Source organism: Rhinopithecus roxellana, chromosome 10 (assembly GCF_007565055.1).
Source record: "Rhinopithecus roxellana isolate Shanxi Qingling chromosome 10, ASM756505v1, whole genome shotgun sequence".
Taxonomy (NCBI): Eukaryota; Metazoa; Chordata; class Mammalia; order Primates; family Cercopithecidae; genus Rhinopithecus; species Rhinopithecus roxellana.
Genome location: NC_044558.1, coordinates 48,574,167 through 48,596,454, shown reverse-complemented (window position 1 = coordinate 48,596,454; position 22,288 = coordinate 48,574,167). Strand labels below are relative to the sequence as shown.

At 39.9% G+C, this 22,288-nt stretch overlaps 1 protein-coding gene and 1 pseudogene across 2 annotated transcripts in view; both read right to left on the bottom strand.

Annotated features, from left to right (window-relative positions):
- The window catches only part of TAFA2 (TAFA chemokine like family member 2), a 540,390-nt gene that overhangs the window by 510,925 nt on the left and 7,177 nt on the right, over positions 1-22,288 (bottom strand). The window lies entirely within an intron of this gene.
- LOC115899954 lies at positions 18,036-19,532 on the bottom strand (annotated as a pseudogene). The gene has a single exon (XR_004059578.1). The product of XR_004059578.1 is annotated as a ribosome biogenesis protein NOP53 pseudogene (transcript).

Here is a 22,288-nt window from a genome sequence, read left to right as displayed (position 1 = left end):
TGTCATTGATATCCAGGATTTCAAGCGTGGAAGAAGATACAGACATAAATCAAAGAAATTAAGTTAAAACCTTTTGGCCCTAAACTTGAACTGGAGGTAATATTATGACTTTATAATACATTTTGTCTTTAAAAGTTCACATATCCTAATACTGTACACTGGAAAGGCTTTGAAATAACATTCAACCTAAAAACAACAGGCATTCCTAGCTCCCAGATTGTAGTTCTAAATTTCTAGTCATTTCTACTAAAAGGAGCCATGGCTTCTTGGGAAAATCGTTTATTACAGATTTGGGGAAGGAAAAGTATAAGATACACTTGAACCATCTTGTCACATTAAAAATCAGGTTGTTCAAAAAGACTCACAACCCAACTTGAAAAGATGCTTACTGACCAAAGATAGGGCAATTTGAGCATCAATGAAAATAATACCTGCAATGGACTAAAATACAGGAAACATGGCTAAATTCTATAAATCCATAATCATACTTTCTTTAAAAAACCCATTAGCAATCTTTGAAAGATGCAAAGATTCCACTAGTATTTAAAAACACATAAACGTGTGTGTGTGTCTGTGTGTGCGCGTGTGTCTGAGTGTGTGTCCATCCTGCCTTTCCTGTACTGTACCTCTGGGTAAGTGATTAGCAGACAAGCAGAAACTTATCTCTATAGAAATAGTCTCACCAATAAATAAAAAAGGAATCATAGAATTCTTATATCACGACTTTTTAACCCATCGTTAATTAATAGATGTAGGCACTGCGCATTAGTGGCTACTAGCATCAGTAAAGCTAAACAACTATACACCACCACCTATGGAATATTCTTGCCCAAAAAAATCTAAATTGAATATGATCAAGCTTCTTATTTGAACTACCAATTAACCAAAACAGAGAACAAATAAACAGGTTAAAAACATGGCAAGGATTCCATCAGCAAAATCCAGACTGAGAAATTCTACTGAACAAACGACCTAAACTATTCTGATAAACTGCAAAGAAAAAGAAAAAAGATATGAAGGGGAAATATAGGCTAACAGTTATGTAAGGCCAGGTGTCGTGACTCATGCTTACAATCCCAGAACTTGGGGAGGCTGAGGCAGAAGGATCTCTTAAGCCCGTGTTTGAGACCAGCCTGGGCAATATGGTAAGATCCAGTCTCTAAATAGAACATTTTAAAATTAGCTGAGCATGGAGGTGTGCACCTGTGGTCCCAAGTACTCTGGAGGCTGAGGTGGGAGGATCACTTGAGCACACGAGGTTGAGGCTGCAGTGAGTTATGATCGCACCACTGCACTCCAGCCTGGACAACAAAGCAAGACGTTGTCAAAAAAAAAAAAAAAAAAAAAAAAAAAAAAAAAAAAAAAAAAAAAAAAAGGGCCGGGCGTGGTGGCTCATGCCTGTAATCCCAGCACTTTGGGAGGCGGGTGGATCACGAGGTCAGGAGGTCGAGACCATCCTGGCTAACACAGTGAAACTCCGTCTCTACTAAAAATACAAAAAATTAGCCAGGCATGGTGGCGGGCACCTGTTGTCCCAGCTACTCGGGAGGCTGAGATAGAAGAATGGCCTGAACTCGGGAGGTGGAGCTTGCAGTGAGCTGAGATCCGGCCACTGCCCTCCAGCCTGGGCAACAGAGCAAGACTCTGTCTCAAAAAAAATAAATAAAAACAAAAAAACAGGCATATCAACCAATGACTGTATGGACCTCTTTTGGACCCTAATTGAAACAAGCACTCACTCTCGCTCTCTCTCTGTCTCATTCTCACTCACTGTCTCTAACACACACACACACACACACACACACTTTTAAAACCCCATATATGTATATATGAAAAAATTGGGGAAATTTCAACACTGACTCCTATTTGATAATGTTTGGGAATTAAGGTTAACTTTTTAGGTGTGATGACATTATTGTGGTGAAATATTTTCTGGAAGAGTCATTATCTTTTAGAGAGATACTGAAATATTTACAAAATAAATGATAGATACCTTGAACCTTCTACAAAATAATGGATGAGTAGAGGAATGTGCCTAGTTCTAAATGACACAATCTAGCCATATGTTGGCCTTGTAAAAGTTAGGTGATTTGGACAATATCACCCATCTAGTAAGCAATGGAGTTAGAACTCCAATACTAGTTGTCTGATTCCAAATTCTATGTTATCTTCAATACACCTGAGATGCCTCTCAAAAGCACCCCCACAGACAACCTGGCACACAACCACTTGTAAACTGATGAATCGCTATATTACCTGGCTCTGCAGGGTTTTCTGTGCCTTAAATATGTATTTAATAAAAATTTTGTGAGTGTTTATTAGTTATAATAATTAGTAAAGCCACCTAGAAGAGGTGATACATTAGACTTAGAAAAGCATCACAAGAAATAGATGTTTTAAAATAAATAGCAGGTCTTCTTTAATAAATGCTTGTGTTAATTTGTTCTACTCAAAACGGATAGTAGCTGTGTAATAAAAATGAGCCTAAGGTATATAATAGAAATGAGCTTACAATACAAACACATATCAAAAAACCAAGTTAAGATTCTTTTTTTTTTTTTTTTTTTTTTTTTTGAGACGGAGTCTCACTCTGTCGTCCAGGCTGGAGTGCAGTGGCGCGATCTCCGCTCACTGTAAGCTCAGCCGCCTCCTGGGTTCACGCCATTCTCCTGCCTCAGCATCCCTGCAAGCTGGGACTACAGGCACCTGCCACCGCGCCCGGCTAATTTTTTTGTATTTTTATTAGAGACGGGGTTTCACCGTGTTCGCCAGGATGGTCTCGATCTCCTGATCTCGTGATCCACCCACCTCGGCCTCCCAAAGTGCTGGGATTACAGGCGTGAGCCACTGCGCCTGGCCCCAAGTTAAGATCCTAAGATAGTTCATATATTATATTGTTTTCCAAGTTATTTACAAACAACATAAGTGCTCTCTTGTTTATCTTGTTGTGCCAGTGATTTATGGAAGCCAGAAGTGAAAACTGCAGTCTCAAGGGCAAGACTGAATAGTACCCTTGATGAGTAAAATAATTGATATCCCTCTTCAAAATGTAGAACAAAGGAAACTATATGTTGAAGTCCAGTGTTATAATAATAACAATAATAAGTAAAAATATGTTTAAGTCAGGTGAACCTGATGTTAGGTCATTAGTGTCACATTGGGTGAGGACTTGAGGCAGTCTCTTTGAGGAAAGAAATCATCTGCTGATATGGCTAGCATCAAAGTGCACCTTCTTCTGAAATGTTGCCAAGACATGAAAGAAATACTAGTTTTGAAACTTGTCCAACTTGTACATCAAGTCAGTCAGGATCTTGAGATAGATCCCTCTGTTTTGATATTTTTCAATTTTCATGTTTGCTTATTTACTGTGCCAGAGTTATGTGTGTGTTTATTACTTCTCTATAGGATTCACTCACTAAAGAGGGACCAACTAGATCTATCAACCTCAAATACTGTATGGGGTTTTTCTATTTGTATCAATTTAAGGGATACACATGCAGTTTTGTTACGTGGATATAATGCAGAGGGGCAAAGTCTGTGCCTCTATTGTAACCATCACCTGAATAATGTATATTGCACCCATTAAGTAACTTCTCATCTCTCAAATCCCTCACCGCCTTCCCACCCTCCATCCTTTCTAGTCTCCAGTGTCTATTATTCTACACTCTGTGTTCATGTGTCCACATTACAATATGGGATTCATCAGGTAGCAGACTACCTTGTCCGTTGGCTTATTATGATTAATGTCTCTAACCAAGAACATTTTGTAGTCACAATTTTTAAAACTAGGTTTACTCTTAATTTTATACTTACACTCCTGTAGCATTTCTTAATTGATACATAGTTTAGGACAAATACGTAGTTTACAATCTAGCATCAATATATTATTCACTTTATTATGACTGATGACATTTAATATAATTGTGACACCCTAATGTGACACCTTAAATGTGACACAATTATACCCTTGTTGTTATTATTTAGTATAATCCCTGTTATTGTTATTATTATTATTATTACTAATATTTTATTCTTCCTTATCACCTCTCAACTAATAAGTAACTCATGTGGACAACCTGTAGTATTTGAAAGGGTAAAAGAAAGAACATAAGCAAATCCTCCATGCACCATTTTTGTGCTCCACTCTACTAAATTTTAATTGCAGAACAATTCCAGATCCTGTAACTTAGGTCCTGTATATTAACAGTATTTAAAGAAAATGCCAGCTGTGACTAGAGCAAAGTTGTAACCATAGCAAGAGACTTCTGCTACATGGCATTTCCTTTGGTAATTGCTATGGTCTAAATGTGTCTTCCAAAATTTGTATGTTGGGGTCCTTGCCCTCAAAATCGTGTTAGGAGATGGAGCCTTTGGGATATGATTAGATCATGAGGGCACATGGGACTAGTGTCCTTATAAAAGAGGCGGAAGGGAGCTTGCTTGTCCTTTTCACCATGTGAGGACACAGCAAGGGGTGCCTTCTACAAGGAACCGTCCCTCACTAGACACCAGATCTGCCAGTGCCTTGATCTTGAACTTTCCAGCCTCCACAGCTTCAATAAATAAATTGTTATTGTTTATAAGCTACCAGTTTATGTTATTTTGTTATAGCAGTCTAAATAAACTAAGACAATAATAAATCATCTAGAAAATGTATACCCCCTACCAGCAGTCAAAAATTTCAGAGTACTTTAAAGAATTTATTTCCTTCCTTTTTGATGCATTGCATGCTGATAATTCTGAGATCAAGCAAGAATAAATATATTTATCTATTATAATACTAAGAAACTGGCCACAAGCCCACATATATCACTTTTAAAAATTCATGGAGGCCGGGCGCGGTGGCTCAAGCCTGTAATCCCAGCACTTTGGGAGGCCGAGACGGGCGGATCACGAGGTCAGGAGATCGAGACCATCCTGGCTAACACAGCGAAACCCCGTCTCTACTAAAAATACAAAAAATTAGCCGGGCGAGGTGGCGGGCACCTGTGGTCCCAGCTACTCAGGAGGCTGAGGCGGGAGAATGGCGTGAACCCGGGAGGCGGAGGTTGCAGTGAGCTGAGATCCGGCCACTGCACTCCAGCCTGGGCGACAGAGCAAGACTCCGTCTAAAAATAAATAAATAAATAAATAAATAAATAAATAAATAAATAAATAAATAAAATAAAATAAAAATAAAAATTCATGGAGGATTAGAAGAATCGTCAGAGTGTTTCTGTATTGTCTCTTATAAATGTATTTTTAGTATAACTAGAAACCTACTGAAGCAAATTATCACAAAATCTGTGTCAAAAAGAAAAACAGTATAGATCATGAGTAAAAAATGATTCTTTTTAAAAAGAAAACATTTCAGACAAATTTAATATTCTTCTTTGACAAAATTGTAGGTTTAGGATATAGAAACAAGGATGCCTTTCTCCCTCCCTTCCTCCCTTTCTTCATCCTCCTCTTAATTAAGAGACAAAAATGTGCCAGGAAATGTGCAAAGAACAGTCCCTGCCCCAAGGATAATGACTAAAGCAAACAAATAAGCAATTTCATTACAATAAGGTGTCTTTGATGTACATTGAAGTTGTGTACGTGTCCAAAAGAGGGCCCCAAAAGCTCCACATAGAAGGAAGTCTCTCGATGTTACTTGAATGATTTAGCCATCAATATGCCAAAAAAAGTTTCTAAGAGCATGTAACTGCAACAGTTGATTAGAAGAAATGAAGTACCACAGGCACTAATCTTTTTTATTCAGAGCAGTTTCTCCGTGACATTCATGATGGACCGAACAAAATGCTCAGTAACCCTGTAGCCAACTATGTCAAAAGGTATTTCAAGGTAGGGGCTGACTTCTGCCTCTTTTTAACAGGTAAAATGCTCAATATAAACACAAAGTAGGTGTCTAATACATACTAATTGCACACAGAAAGCTAGAGGAACATGCAAAATATTTTCACATACTAAGATAGAATTTAAATGCTAGTAGCCTTGATAAATTGAAAATATCAAGAGAAAAGAAATGAAGACTGAAGCAAAACTTTGTCTTTAAATTCAAACAACCTGTGTTCAATTCTAATTTAGTCACTTAATGAGTTCAGTGACCTTCAGCTGGGTGTTTAGCTTCTTTGACTCTCAACTATCTAACCATAAAATGAGGATATTGATACTGATCCCTTAGGCTTGGGTCATTCTGAGGAATAAATGAACTAATATATGAAGGTTCCTAACTCAAGGCATGGCCCAATGGAGGGTACACAATAAACGTTAGCCTCATGTCCTTATTATATACATGGAAGAAAGATTTCCAAAAAGTGTAAAAGGCTGGATGTGGTGGCTCACGCCTGTAATCCCAGCACTTTGGGAGGCTGAGGGGGAAGGATCACCTGAGGTCAGGAGTTCAAGACCAGCCTGGCCAACATGGTAAAACACTGTCTCTACTAAAAATACCAACAAAAATTAACTGAGCATGGTACGCACCTGTAAGCCCAGCTACTTGGAGGCTGAGGCAGGAGAATCATTTGAACCCAGGAGGCAGAGGTGGTGGTGAGCTGAGATCACACCACTGCACTCCAGCCTGGGGGACAGAGTAAGACTTCATCTCAAAAAAAAAAAAAACAGTGCATGTTTCCTTGTCAATTTCCCTTTAAGACATTCTAGGGCCGGGCGCGGTGGCTCAAGCCTGTAATCCCAGCACTTTGGGAGGCTGAGACGGGCGGATCACGAGGTCAGGAGATCGAGACCATCCTGGCTAACACGGTGAAACCCCGTCTCTACTAAAAAATACAAAAAAAAAAACTAGCCGGGCGAGATGGCGGGCGCCTGTAGTCCCAGCTACTCCGGAGGCTGAGGCAGGAGAATAGCGTGAACCCAGGAGGCGGAGCTTGCAGTGAGCTGAGATCCGGCCACTGCACTCCAGCCTGGGCGACAGAGCGAGACTCCGTCTCAAAAAAAAAAAAAAAGACATTCTAAACTGAAAGTACGTAGAAGTCATTCTACAATTTTCCCCATCAAATGGTTTCATCTTTCTAGGAAGCAGTACAAAAGAAAGTGGCCTCAGCATCCAGCATAAACCTCATCAATTCATTTAACATTTATTAAGTATCTCGCACATGCCATGGATTATTTTCCAGACAAGTGTCATTTAAACCTGTGCCCAAGTTTCTGATCTATATGAACCAAAGAATGCTAAGTATCCAACAACCTCTAGTGTTAGAAATTCATCATTTTCTTTAACAATTCTTAGTCTTTGAACAGATTTCAGTATTATTTACTGATGCAGGAAAACAGATGGAGAAGAGTTCAGAGAGAATAGGAAATGAGCTCAATCTGAGATTGTTGAGTTTGAGATTAATCTGAGATATCCAGGAGGAAAGACATAGTGTATAGGTGGAAAATCAGACCAAAAAGATCTTACCAGGAACCTTAGATTTGGAAATTGTCAACACATATGCAGTAATTAAGCGATGAGAATAGACGAGATCAATAAGAAAATGTTGGCCGGGCACGGTGGCTCAGGCCTGTAATCCCAGCACTTTGGGAGGCCAAAATGGGCAGATTGCTTGAGGCCAGGAGTTGAAGACCAGACTGGTCAACACAGTGAAACTCCGTCTCCACCAAAAAATACAAAAATTAGCCAGGTGTGATGACGCACACCTGTAGTCCCAGCTACTCGGGAGGCTGAGGCAGGAGAATCACTTGAACGTGGGAAGTGGAAGTTGTAGTGAGCTGGGATTGTACCACTGCACTCCAGCTGGGTGACAGAGTGAGACCCCATCTCAAAAAAATAGAAGAAGAAAGAAGAAGAAGGAAGAAGAAGGAGGAGGAGAAGGGGGAGGAGGAGGAGGAGGGGGAGGAGGAGGAGGAGGGGGAGGAGGAGGGGAGGAGGAGGGGGAGGAGGAGGAGGGGGAGGAGGAGGAGGGGGAGGAGGAGGAGGGGGAGGAGGGGGGAGGAGGAGGAAGGGGAGGAGGGGGGAGGAGGAGGGGAGGGGGGGAGGAGGGGGAGGAGGAGGGGGAGGAGGGGAGGGGGAGGAGGAGGGGGGAGGAGGAGGAAATGTTGATAGGAGAGACATACCAAGAATAGAGTGCTGGAGAACACCAATATTTCAAGGGAAGGCTGAGGAAGAGGAGCCAGCAAGGAGGCTTTAAAGAAATTATCACAGAAATAAGGAGAGAACCACAAATACTGTTTCATAAGCCTAGGAGTGCAGGGAAATTGTGTTGGAAAGAAAGGGAGTAGTCACCTACATCAAATGTGAGGGATATCAAATAAAATTAAGGATAAATAAAATCCACTAAAGAATTTAATCTACCTATAAGGCAGTTCAAAGAAAGATAATTTAATAAAGGGTCCACCTAAAATTTGAATGCCCTCAAAATAATGCTCTCTTGGGAACTGTCCAGTTACACTTTTATTAACACTCCCAGTGTTAAAACTTTACCACTTAATGAAACCCTTAATCTTCACACAGCTTTAAATATTATCAAAATCTTCCTCATTTTGAATACAAATATTTCTCCTTATATAACTGTGCACTGATACAATACAGTTTTCAAATATTTGAAGATAACTTTTCTAATATAGCACTTATCATAATTTGCAGATCTCTTTGTGTATATGTCAATATATACAGATATATTCTTGATTATAAACTCCAAGAGCGTAACGATGCTCCCTGTTTCACTAAGTATCCACAGCACACAGCACAGTGCCTGAAACCTAGAAGATGTTCCACATACAATGATTGAATTAATGAGTGTATTGATGGGCAGGGATTTAGACTCTAGAATTAATTATTGAATGAAATTTTAGCATTCCTTTCTCTGTGGATTTTTTTTCTTAATTGGATCAATGTCTATGTAACTTCTAAGTCAATGTAAGAAAGCAAGATAAATTGGGTGCCCTCTCAAACTTCCTTCCAGAACGTTGATTCTATGAAAAGCTGACAAAGATTACATGCAGTGGGAACATCTCATTGGAAAATTAGGAAACCTGGGTCCCAGACCCAGGTCTGTTACTATTTCCGTGCTCTTCAATAAGCCTAGCTACTTCTCTGGGCCTTGGGACCACATTTACAAAGTGAAACTTTTGTATCTACACACTCCAAGGTCTTTTTCTATTTTAATATATGACTATAAAAAACATGTAAATATTATAATATATTCTGTAAAGAAAGATACCTGAAATGCCTAGTCATTGTTCTGATTATATTATCATTTCTTCAAACTCTCTTTTTTTCGAAGCTACTGTATAGCTATAATAAGCTCCTTTTATACCATATTTTCACTTTGCCACATCTTCAATCATCTGAAACACAACTGCCCTATCATCTCTAACAAAGTAGTTCTTCAAATTGAATTACATTGTTGTTTTCTATGACACTGAATCTATTCTTTCACAAGGGGCCTTTCTCTTAGCCTCAGCTAGAAAGTGTTATTGCTAGTTATAATTTTAAAGCCCAATCTATAGCAATACTTATTGATAATTAAGGCAAATTATCAACAATTACTATTCCATTATATAAGCACCAATTCTAATTCAGACCAAGAAAGTGAATTAAATATACAAAGAACATATTATATACATATACATAAATTAGAAGAAAATTTGCATGATACCACTCATCTATAAAAAAAAAAAAGAATTCAATCTGTTCCCACCTTTTTCAGCAATATTTCTAAGGCATTCAAAAGAAAATACAACATAGGTATAATACACTGCTCCTCCTATGATGTTGTCATATTAAAGACATCCACAACCTTCAAGAATAGAAATCTACTATTACCATAACATCATATTACGCCATATTACCATACAATATCTGCTACCTGCATTTTCATATTATTAGAAAACATCTATTTACAGATATATTTTTGGTTTTATTCTGCCATTTGTTACAAATAAAATTAATTTAAAATAGATTTACTTGGAAAGAGATTGTCTGAATTCTTCCCATGTAACTGATGTTTTCATAAGGCTTTGTCATTAATCAGAAAATTAAAAGATTGCATTGTTCAATACTCACCCAGCATTTAGCATCTAATTAGTCTTATATTGATGTTCTACAAATGCAAATGAGTTCTGTACCAGAGCTGCTGCATAGACTATTCCCACCCTATCCCCAAGAAACCCATTTCTTACACAGCAAAAAGTCCAAGAGAGGTTTTCAGAAGGTAAATGTAATAGTACATTTTGGCCTGAGTTTAAATTCCAGAAAAAGACACACTTTGGCTCACGTTTGTTTAAGAGTTAGAGCTTTTTTTTTTCAATTCAAATGAATAAATATTTGAGTATATAACATGAATTTTTCAACTTTTCTTAGACACTAGTTCCTTATCTTAATACATAACAAGGCTTTTCATCAAATGAAATTGGAGAATCATAGAAATGCATTTATGGGAAATCTGAGACATATTCAAAGAATGCTATGGATGTTATGGTATAATTTTAATTGAACAATTCTAAAATTGAAAAAGGGGGTCCTACTTAGTATTTCCAGATACAAATAATTTGAACCAAAACAATTCTCTAACCAGCATTCTGTTAAGCAGAATGAATAGGATGTTCTAACAAGTATGATTGAGATGCAATACTCTATGGTTAAAAACTCAGCTCTGAAGGCAGAACATCTGATTCAAGACTCATGTTTGCTTCCTACAAGCTGTGTGGCCTTGATCAAGCCACTTACTTATAAAATAGGAAGGACACTAGTCTCTTACTCTGGAATTGCTGTGTGAGTTTAAAAAGATCACTCATGTGAAGTACTTAGCACAGTGCCAGACATGTTGGTCAGGTTTTAAATTTTTTTAATGTTTACAAATCTCCATAGAAAGCAAAGACCACAGGGGGGAAACCTTCATCCCCTCAGAGTGTTCCTGTCCATGACAACTATGCAGCGGTACAGCCTCAGTGCACAATGACACTCAAGTGGTAACAGAAAGCAAAACGGAAATAGAGAACTCTGGGCATGCTTCTCACTTTCATCCATGACTCTTTCTTCCTGCCACCACCAGCTGTCTAGGCAGCAGAATGCCTCTGGAAAAGTGGACTTCATGGTCTATGAGGCCAAGTTGCTACAAGCTGGGCAAAAACTCAGGAAGACAACAATAGAGAGAAAGGTGACTTTCTGCTGACATTTTTAAAAGCTGAGGTTCTTTTATACACATTATTGTTCCCCAAAGCTCTCTCTTTGGTGTTAAGACACTTCCTGGGAGATCTCAACCATTCAGAGGATTTCAGCTGCTACCGGCACACTAATGACTTCCAAACCCGTATCTTTAAGTTGTAATTCTGTTCTGAACTTCAAATCCAAATTTACCATTATTCATATTTCCTGTTGGGTATCACAAAGGTACCTCAAACTCAAATTGCTTAAAATTAAACCAATTATCTTCATCTAGGTGGCCTACAGGTGCTCTGGGAATCTCATTCTATAACTCCCAGCAGTCACCTAAGCCAGGACCCATTACTGACTCTTTTCTCTCCCACTACCACATATTCAGTCTCCAAGACCAGTTGGTTTCATCTCCTACCTCTAAACTGTTCCTTCTTTTTCCTCCTTTCTTCCACCTCTTTTCTTCAGACTTTTGCCAGTTCTCACCAGAATGACTGAATAGCTCTGTAGCTGGTGTCTCTGGTTTTCTACTCTCCCCTCCATGGAGTCTATCCCCTATATTCTTACCAAAGCATCTTTCTAAATATCAGAGGAAGGTAAGCCTCAAAAGAGACCACAGATACGCATGGCAGCTCACACCTGTAATCACAGCACTTTGGAAGGCTGAGACAAGAGGATCACTTGAGGTCAGGAGTTCAAAACCAGCCTGGGCAACATAACAAGACCCCATCTCTACAAAAAAATTGAAAAATTAGCCAGGCATGGTAGTGCAAGTCTGTAGTCCTAACTTCTTGGAAGGCTGAGGCAGGGGGATCACTTGAGCCCAAGAGGTCGAGGCTGCAGTCAGCTATGATTGTACCGCTGCACTCCAGCCTGAGTGACAGAGCCTCTAAAAAATAAAATAAAATATGAATAAAGAGAGACCTCAGTGGGGCAGTACTAAAATTCTGTCAGGAGTATAAAAGGTCACTGTTTATGTTACAATTTTTCTTAGAGTAGCTACTATAGCAGACATAAACTAGGAAACAAAAGTTTACTTTGATGTAACAGAGATATTATCAAGAATTCTGAAGGGTCTGAGAGCTTACCCTATTCGCAAACTCACAAGTTAGTCTATCATATTTCATAGATCCTGGCAAAAGACACAAGACTCCCAGATTACAGACAGATGAGTTTATTATTCATCATACAGCAAGCAGCATGAACATCTTGTTTACATCGATTCTCTTTCTCCCCAAAACCCACAGGTATGACATAAAGGATCCCAGGCAGATGCTGCATGTGGCATCCCTAGCACTTATGGAACCCATATCTTTTATAATGGGCTACAAGAACATCTGCCCTTTGCCCCGAAGGAAGAGATTATTTTTATTATGTTGGACAGTAAGTAAATCTGCCCTGTAATCCAGAGACAGAGATAGTTTTCCAAGACTAGTCACTTGTTAAACATCCTTGAAAAGATATTTTGGAACAGAAGAGTAGTTAGTGTTCTGAGAGACTTGTGGAGAAATAGTCTTTGAATTCAAACCTGCCTCTGGCATTCACTATCTGTATGATTTTTACCTTTCTCTATCAGAGTTTCCTCACCTGAAATTGAGGATCGCACTCATTTCTAACTCACAGCCAGTTTATAATATCAAAAGAAATCACTTGCATACAAATGCTTTGTAAACAATACAGCACTATTTAAGTATAGTTATTATTTATGATTCTGGAATGTATTTTGTTGTTTCTTATGGAAATGAAAGAGAAAAATTATTTGGAATTTTTAAATTATACAATTAATAAAACACTTATTAAATGCCTTATTAAAGGTTAGATTTGGGTGGTACAAGGTGAAGAATTATGACACGTTCCTCAACCTCAAGAATTTCACATTCTAGGGAGGAAGCTGACAGAAAGGACAGTGACCAAGCTGTGTTCAAGTGACAGAATAGAAGCACTATATGCTTCTGCAGAACTTGGAGGAATCTTTGTAGAACTTGGAAGAACCTAAGTAATCATTAAATCCAACGCTCTCATTTGCCATAGAGAAAACTGGTGACGAAAAAGATCAGTAATTTTTTTCTAAAGGCTGATAGCTACTTGTGGCAGTGTCAGAACTGGAACTCATTATTTTTGACTTTTAGTTTAATAAACAACCTTGACAGAAATTTCGTGTTCCTGAATAGAGGTTTTACAAGACTGAGGCAGGATATTCTGTTTGGCTCCACCGAATTTTTCTCTCCTCTACAGTCTTACTTCAGTGCATTGCCATTTTACCTCTTTGTTCCCCAAGAATTTCAATGGATTTATTCTTTTCTAACTTCTTACTTTTCTCAAAGGTCAAGGATTTCCTCTTTTTTTAGAGAGAAATCTAGAACAAACTTCCCTTTTGACCTTCTTTTCTCCCTTACTTTTACTCCATCTGGCTCCCTACCTGATAATTCTTCCTCGTTATATCCCACAAAATGCTAACCCTGCCACCTTCTCAATTCCTGACTGCCAGTTATTCAGTCTGCTTTTTTCTCTCAGTTCACTCCGGTCTGCCATACCATCTGCCCAGTGAACTTGATGCAGATTTCATACAATGCAAAGTAAAATATTAGCTAGAAACCCTGAAGTTCACCTTAAAGACTAGATGTAATCAGCTGCTAGGAAAAGACAGTAAGCAAGGAAAATCATAGCTCACCCAGTTTTCCTAGTAGTGTTAACATGGACTCTGCCCCAAGGTAAAATTCACCAATGTGCAGTAAGATTGATTTCAATTCCATGTATTGATTTTGAATTTTTTTCAGTACTCTACAGGACCTGAATTTTTTACTAATTTCATATTTGGGATTGCATTGGGGAAGAAGAATAGATACATCTTTTTCAGTAAGTACCACCATAGCCATAGCTCAATAATTAGATTGAACTTAGAGCTTAGTTATAAAAGTCGGAGTGTTTGGGAACAATACAAGGAAAAATCAGGTTCATTCCATTCAAAGCCTTTCTTGAGAATCATCAGAGAATCCCAAAAATAATATACTTCAAAGACTAAAGACATCATATTCAAGGGTTTTGAGAAAGTTTCCAAGTGTATAGCAATGCTAATATATACAGTTACATTATAATATTTTAAAATACATGCAAAGAAAAAATATTCAACATTTTATGATTTAATAAACTGACCTTTTTCAAGTTTTATTAAACATATAGGTTTTTTTAATAATCAAATGTAGTCAGAGTTTTAATTTTGAGGAATTTCTATGGTGGCAAGCATTTAGAAGCTTTACTTAACTCAGAAGGATGAAAATGAAATCAATAAATATCTGAACATATTAACTACACTAAGTAGCATTTAGAATTAGAATAGCAAAAAAAGTTTAGTATCATTGAAGCCAAGAACAATGGTATCACGGTCAATAGTGTTTCTGAAGTTAACAAAAAAAAAAAAAGCAAATCCCAGTTCATGATAAATTACAAAAATGGTAATTATGTAGATAAGAATAAATGGCTTTAAATTCCCTAATGAATGAGTCAAGTTACTGACAAGAACAGTCAAGACATATTCCATATGTGATTAACAACACTTAAATTTGACATTGACAAATATTATTTAATTTATACAACAGTAGAATCACAAGTGTATGTAGTCTCTAAGTTTCCAGGTTACAATAAATTGTGGAAAGAATGGGAATTTCAGTCAGTATGCTTACTTTATTTTTGTCCTTGACCTTTTGCCTAGAATGTATTTGTTAATTCGGGTGTAGGTCAGAATAACTGGTGTCTCTCCACCCCCTGCCGTCTCTCTCTCAAATACATGCACACACACACACACACACACACACACACACACACACACACACAAATTAGAAATGACACTTCTTCACAGAATGCTTCCTTGGGCATTGAAGAAACATATAAAAAATATACTCTATCAATTTGTAACTGATCATCTTCCCGTTAAGTTTATTAAGTACCTATTAGATGCCAGACACTATGCTAAACACTGGGAATCAATAGAAATGAGATATACATGGGTCTGCCTCACAGAGCTTACAGTCTAACAGATTCAATAGAATGAACTGATACCATTCCTCAGCTGTAAGCAAAGCTATTCTATATAGTAGAAACTTGAAAGCACTTGGAAGGAAAAAACTGAGTAAGATTTAATAGCATGACTATTACAAACTATATTAATCATACAACTTGAAAGAAAACAAATTGCTTCACTCCCTCAGACTGACATGTCTAAATCTAATCTTGGTTTATAATTAATACACCGGCATAAGGAAACATAAGAACTTCCAGAGCATTGATAAAACTGATGACAAGATATTGTACCCAGTGAACTGAGCTTGTGACATGAGGTCCTAGACAGCAGTAGAACGGAGTCACATACCTTAGCTATGACACCTTCTGACTTTAGCAAACCTGGCTTAGGGGGAGAAAATGCTACTAATATATGAAGATAAGAAGTTCAAACTTCCTAAATCATAAAGTATTATGTCTTCAATCCTAAAGGAATCACTTATGGAAAGTTATTTAAGATTAACAGGGCAAAAATTATAAAAAAGAAGAGAGATTCATTTTAAAACTGTAAGCCCAGTAAATATACAAGGAAAGCTTCGTCTTTTTTCAAGTCCATCCTCCCTGCTACACATAGTAGCTACTCAAGTAGAACAAAAATCGAGAGATTCAGAAAAAAAAAAAAAAAAAAAAAAAAAAAAGGCCGGGCGCGGTGGCTCAAGCCTGTAATCCCAGCACTTTGGGAGGCCGAGACGGGCGGATCACGAGGTCAGGAGATCGAGACCATCCTGGCTAACACGGTGAAACCCCGTCTCTACTAAAAATACAAAAACTAGCCGGGCGAGGTGGCGGGCGCCTGTAGTCCCAGCTACTCGGGAGGCTGAGGCAGGAGAATGGCGTAAACCCAGGAGGCGGAGCTTGCAGTGAGCTGAGATCCGGCCACTGCACTCCAGTCCGGGCGACAGAGCAAGACTCCGCCTCAGAAAAAAAAAAAAAAAAAAAAAATCGAGAGATTATGGCCAAAATTTTGACATCTAAGCCCTGAAAGGAATAAGTCATTATTGAAACTCCAAAAATAATTTGGAGAACTAAAATTGACTTTGTATACTAGAATATATTGGTATATAATATAATGTCTTTGTTATGAAATAAACATCTCTTCTAACTGTAGGATGTAAACCAAACTTGCATTAATATGTGAAAAACAATTTCCAATTTACATTTTGGAGGAAAAGCATGTTATCTAAATAGAAGGCTAAAAAACTAAGCAAAACACTTACAAATTCTGTGCTCAGATGAAAGAGCCTATGAGAAAAATGTCTGGAATCAGTGGCCAGGTTTGGGCTGCTTGCCACAGGGAGAAACCTATCAAAGGGTTAAGAGTTGAAGATTTCCCACCCTTTTGAATGTGTGGAATAAAATTTAGTGATAAAAATGCTTTCTAAAGCCATGTAAGTCAAACTATAGTCCATGGGCCAACAGTATTCAACTGGAAGCTTGTTAAAAATGCAGAATCTCAGGCCCTCTTCCAGAACCTTCATTTTAGCAAAATTCCCCTGGTAATTGTGTGCACATAGAACTTTAAAAGGCACTGATATAAGGAATAAGACATTCTCGTTCTAGGACTACAGCACCTGTTCCAATATTTGGCATAAATTTAAACTTCTGCATCTACGGTACATCTCTTAAAGCCTCCAGGATACCATCAACTTCAAGATGAGTTCAGCATCTGCTATACAATGAGTCATTAAGAAGAAATAAAACTACAGAAGTCAAATTGAGCCACTCATCATTATCATTATCACCTCCAGATGAGCCCTCTACTATCAACTATCCTGATTCCAGATACAAATGGAGTTGGAGGATTGTGCTTAGAGATGACAGAGGGGCCAGTATACACATCTCCATAACTAGCTGTCCTCACATATTCCTCTGTCAACCGTGACACACTCATAGTCCTTAGCCTGTGTATGGCCTGCAGATATGTCTTGCCCCACATAGTATTTCAAATTTAATTCATTGCCATCATATATAATTTTAGAACTTTCACATTTAAAAGTCTGCACATCCAAGTTCTCTTCTGCAAATCAGAAAATCTGCCACACCAGACCCATATTAGATCTAGTATGGTAACAGCATGTTGGAGCCAAGTCTCAGCTGTCTCACCTAGACGTCGGCCATAATCTCCACCACTCCCTGTGGTATCCCCAACACTATGGCTGAGGCCGAGTGTCAGTTGCTATTTGTCATCTTCCACTTGGGCTGCTTTATTCATTCACATTTCCAACCTGACCCCTATAGGCATTTAATTTGTGACCCTTTATTTATTTATTTATTTATTTATTTATTTATTTATTTGACAGATTATTGCTCTGTTGCCAGGCTGGAGTGCAGTGGTGCTATCTTGGCTCACTGTAACCTCCACCTCCCAGGTTCAAGCAAATCTCCTGCCTCAGCCTCCCGAGTAGCTGGGATTACAGGCACCTGCCATCACACCTGGCTAATTTTTGTATTTCTTTAGTAGAGATGGGGCTTCACCATGTTGTCCAGGCTAGTCTCAAACTCCTAACCTCAGGTGATTCCAAAGTGCTGGGATTGAGAGACTGTAGGGCGCATCATGTCACTGATCTAAAGTCCCTCCATACGTGAAATTCAGGAAAAAGAGCTCCGTTTGTGTCACCCTCCATTTGAGGACAGACCTTGTAAGCTGGAATCAATCCACCGCATTACATACCTCACCTCAAATATACACTACAATATTTTTCTTCACAATCCATTTCCACACAAATATTTAACTATTTTAATTATTTCTTTTCAGACCTATACTTCACAGTTATAAATAAGAATGACTAAGAAGAACAAATACAGCACAATACATGGTTGAACCATTCCTTCAGATTAATTTCTTTTTTTTTTTTTTTTTTTTTTTTTTTTTTTTCACTGATTGGCTAAAAGGGACTTTTATTGAAGGGCAGGGCTCCAGCATCCGATGGCAGCTACAACTGGATCTCACGGAACGCCCGCTTCTCCACCAGCTTCACCTTGTACTTGCGTTTGAACTTGGCTCTCTCTCGAGGCTCGATCATGTTCCTCCTCTGGAAGCTCTTGAACCGGTCTCGAAGGATGTTGCCCTCGGGCTTCAGGGTCCTGAGCGAGTCTGTCAGCTCCAAGCTCAGCTGCACGTCAATGTCGGGTGCCTGGTACTTGAGCCGCCCCAGCCTTCGGGGCTTGTCAGCCTCAGCCTCCCGCCGCGCCTGCCGCTGCCTCCGCCGCCGCGCCAGCTCCGCCAGCCTCAGGGCCACCTGGGCCTTGATCCCGCGCAGCCGGAACAGCTCCTGGTGCTGGAGCCGGGCGGACCGCAACGCGGCCTGCTGTACCCGCAGCCTGCGCGCAGCCTTCTCCCGCCGCCGCTGCTGCTCCGTCTTCTTCTCTGTGGTGGCCAGGCGGGCGGGCGTGGGACAGACCTCGGCATCCCCTGCCTCCGGCCCCTCGCCCTGGCCTGGCTCCCCCTCACCATCCGACTCCTCCAGCAGCCCCTCGCATAGCTCCTGGAACGTGGACTCCTGGGTGGCGGCCTGCTCCGTGGTGGGCAGGGCCAGCTGCCGCTCCAGCTTCTCCGCCTCCTTCTGCCGCTGCAACTCCACCTCGTGGGCGACTGAGAGCAGGGTCTGGTGGTCTTCAAACGATGGGTTGTAGGAAGCTCCGGCAGGCGCCACCTCCACAGCGGGTGCCTGGGACGGCTTGGTGTGCAGGCGTGGTGGCCGCTTCACTCCTTTCTTCTTGGTCTGCTCCAGGAAAAACTCGTCCTGGCCAATCAACGGCCTGTCCAGGGGGTTGTCTGAGGCCCAGAGGTCGTAGAAAGGCCGCTCCACCGTGTCCTGGGGCCTGGGCTTGGTCCTGGCTGCGGGAGGGTTGAGGAGCCGGGCCTGGGCCCTGCGCACCTCCCGGGGCATCTCGCCCTGCTTGGCCAGCTTCTCCCATAGCTGCTCCTTCCGCCTGAGCTTCTTGGCGTTAGGAACCTGGTGGGCAAGGACGTCTTTGGGGGCGGGGACTTTGGATGTGTTCTCGAGGATGAGGTCGACCCGAAGGGGTTTCTTGAGAAGCAGTGACTTCTTCCGGACTTTGGTTCTCTTCTTAGTCAGCCCTTTTTCCTTGGAGCCAGTGTCCACAAAGAAGAGCTTTTCATTTGGAGCCTCTGACAACAAGCCACCGCTTGTGCGCTCCTGTAGCCGCACGTCTTCCAGGAACCGGTCAACCTCCAACCCCAGCGGCTCCTGAGCCAGCCGCCGCCAGCCCCGCTTCTTATTTCTTGGGCCTCGCCGCCGCCGCCTCAGCGCTGGGTCCACCGAAGTAGGCCGCAACCCCAGGAAACCAGAATCGGCATCGCTTTTCGGGCTGTGCTTCCCACCACCGCCACGGCCTCCTGCCGCCATCTTGTCAAAAAAAGCCAGATTAATTTCAAAACTTCAAATAATGTACTAAAATGGTAAATATCATGAGGATAGATGTCTGCCATTTTTGTATACTAAGATAGCCCAAACACCTACATAGTGCTTTCTATGGACTGAATGTTTGTGTCTTCCCAAAATTCGTATATTAAAGCCTAAATCTCCAATGTGATGGTATTTGTAGGTGGGACCTTTGAGAAGTAATTAGATCATGACAATGGAGCCCTCATGAGTAGGATTATTGTCTTCTAAGAAGAGACATGAGAGAGATGATACCTGTCCCCCTACCCTACCACCACCACGTGAGGATCTAGTAAGAAGGTGGGTGTCTACAAGCCAGGAAGATGGCCTTCACCAGACAAATCTGCTGGTGCCTTGATCTTGAACTTCCCAGCCTCCAGAACTGTGAGAAATTACTGCTTATTGTTTATCGCTCAGTCTGTGGTTTTGTTTTTGTTGTGGTGGTGGTTACTTCGATACAGGGTCTTGCTCTGTCAGGCTGGAATGCAGTGGCACCATCACAGCTTACTGCAGCCTCAACCTCCTTGGCTCAAGCAAACCTCCCACCTCAGCCTCCCCAGTAGCTGGGACTATAGGCACTTGCCACCATGCCCGGCTGATTTTTGTATTTTCTTGCAGAGATGAGGTTTCATCATATTACCCAGGCTGGTCGCAAACTTTTGGGCTCAAGTGATCCACCTACTTCAGCCTCCCAAAGTGTTGGGATTATAGGCGTGAGCCACTGCACCCAGTCAATCTGTGGTATTTTTATTATAGCAGCTCAAACTGATTAAGACGGTTCCCAATAAATACTTAAAGAATAAATGAACAGACTTTTCAAAGGATTATAAATTCTCAAAATTCATACATAGATTTTGAATGAATGTGTTTAATTATCATATAATACATGAAGATTATTTATTTGCTAGCTTAGTCTATCAAACTAATTTTATTTCAATGACTATGAAAGCCATCAATAGAGCAAAGACATGTAACCCTAAAAAACCTGAGACCCGTGACCTATCACAACTTGTTTTACAACAAAGCAGCATCATGCAGATAAAGCAACATTACTAAATTATAAGATTAAATCTGATTCAGTGTTATGTCCCAAGGTCTATAGCCTTTAGTCATCACCGTAATCATCATCATCATCATCATCATCATCTCCATCTCGATCTTAGAAAGCTGAAGAACCCAAATAGCAAGCTAATGAATTTTAACCACTCAACAAATGAGGGAAGGAGCAAATATATCTTCAACTAGAAAAGTATAAATTTTGAGCAATTCTGAATGTATATTTATAGGCACACCAATTATCAGTCTAAAAAGGGTTTGCAATAATGCTTAAATGTATATGTATCTTAGCAGGAAACAACTGTCATATAACAGATTACTTATCTATTGGAAAGCATATATGAGGCATTTAAATGCCAGGAACTATCTGCTAGATATTCCTTGACTTCCTAACTAAAAGGGAAGCTCCTTAAGGTTAAATATGTCACGCTATATTGTCGCACTTCCATGCCATGATACTTAGTGGGTCGAAACATACGGAAAAAAAGTACTTTTTTTTTGGCACAGTCTTACTCTGTCGCCCAGGCTGGAGTGCATGGCGTGATCATAGCTCAATGCAGCTGTGACCTCCCAGGCTCAAGTGATCCTCCCACCTCTCAGCCTGTCAAGTAACTGGGACTACAGGCACACACCCCCCACACCTGGCAATTTTTTTTTTTTTTTTTTTTTTTTTTTTTTTTTTTTTTTTTTTTTTTTTGGTAAAGGCAGGGTTTCATAATGTTGCCCAGATGGTCTTGAACTCCTAGACTCAAGTGATCCTCTCACCTCAGCTTCTCAAAGTGCTGGGATTACAGGCATAAGCCACCAGGCCTGGCTGAAAAAACACCTTTTTTATTGTCTTAAAAATTCCACTGAAGAAATATGTTGCTGAGAAACTGAGGCACAGAGAAATAAAGTGGTTTTTGTGGCCACATGGTTATTTATTGTTAGAGCTACAAAAGCATCTCCAGAACTCTTGCCACTGTACCACACTGGTTTTATAATAGTCAATTTCAAAATTTATCTGCTAACCCGAATAGCAAGCTAATGAATTTTAACCACTCAACAAATGATGGAAGGAGCAAATATATCTTCAACTAGAAAAGTATAAATTCTGACCCAATTCTGAATGTATATTTATAAGCATGCCAATTATCCGTCTAATAGGGGTTTGCAATAATGTTTAAATACATACATATCTTAGCGGGGAAAAAAAATTGTCATATAACAGTCATTAGGTTTAGTCCAAGAACTAAACTTTTAAAAATTAGGTTAAATTTTTTCCTTAAAGTTTTCCAAAATGGGGCCTCTGTTTTGTGGAGGATGACATTTCAACGCCCTCTCATTCTCCCCTTGGCCTTTGAATTGCTTCACTGAAGTGTGGATTGTCTACCTCCTTTCTCTTTCTACGCTGTAAAAAAGAACTAAAGTTAGAGCTATCTCACTCGATTTTACTCAACTTTCCAAAGAAAATACAAACAAAGCTGGAGAACCCAAACAGCAAGCAAGACCAGGTCACAGCTACTGACTTGTCTGATAGCCATTTCTGAGAAATTTTCTAAACACTCTGGCACCAACAAATGTGAGTATGCCATTTACCATACAACTATAACAAGGTAAAACCAAACTAAGAAAGAAATGGTAACAGTAACCAGGTTTCCTACTTTAAATAAAATAGTACTGGAGAGTGCCT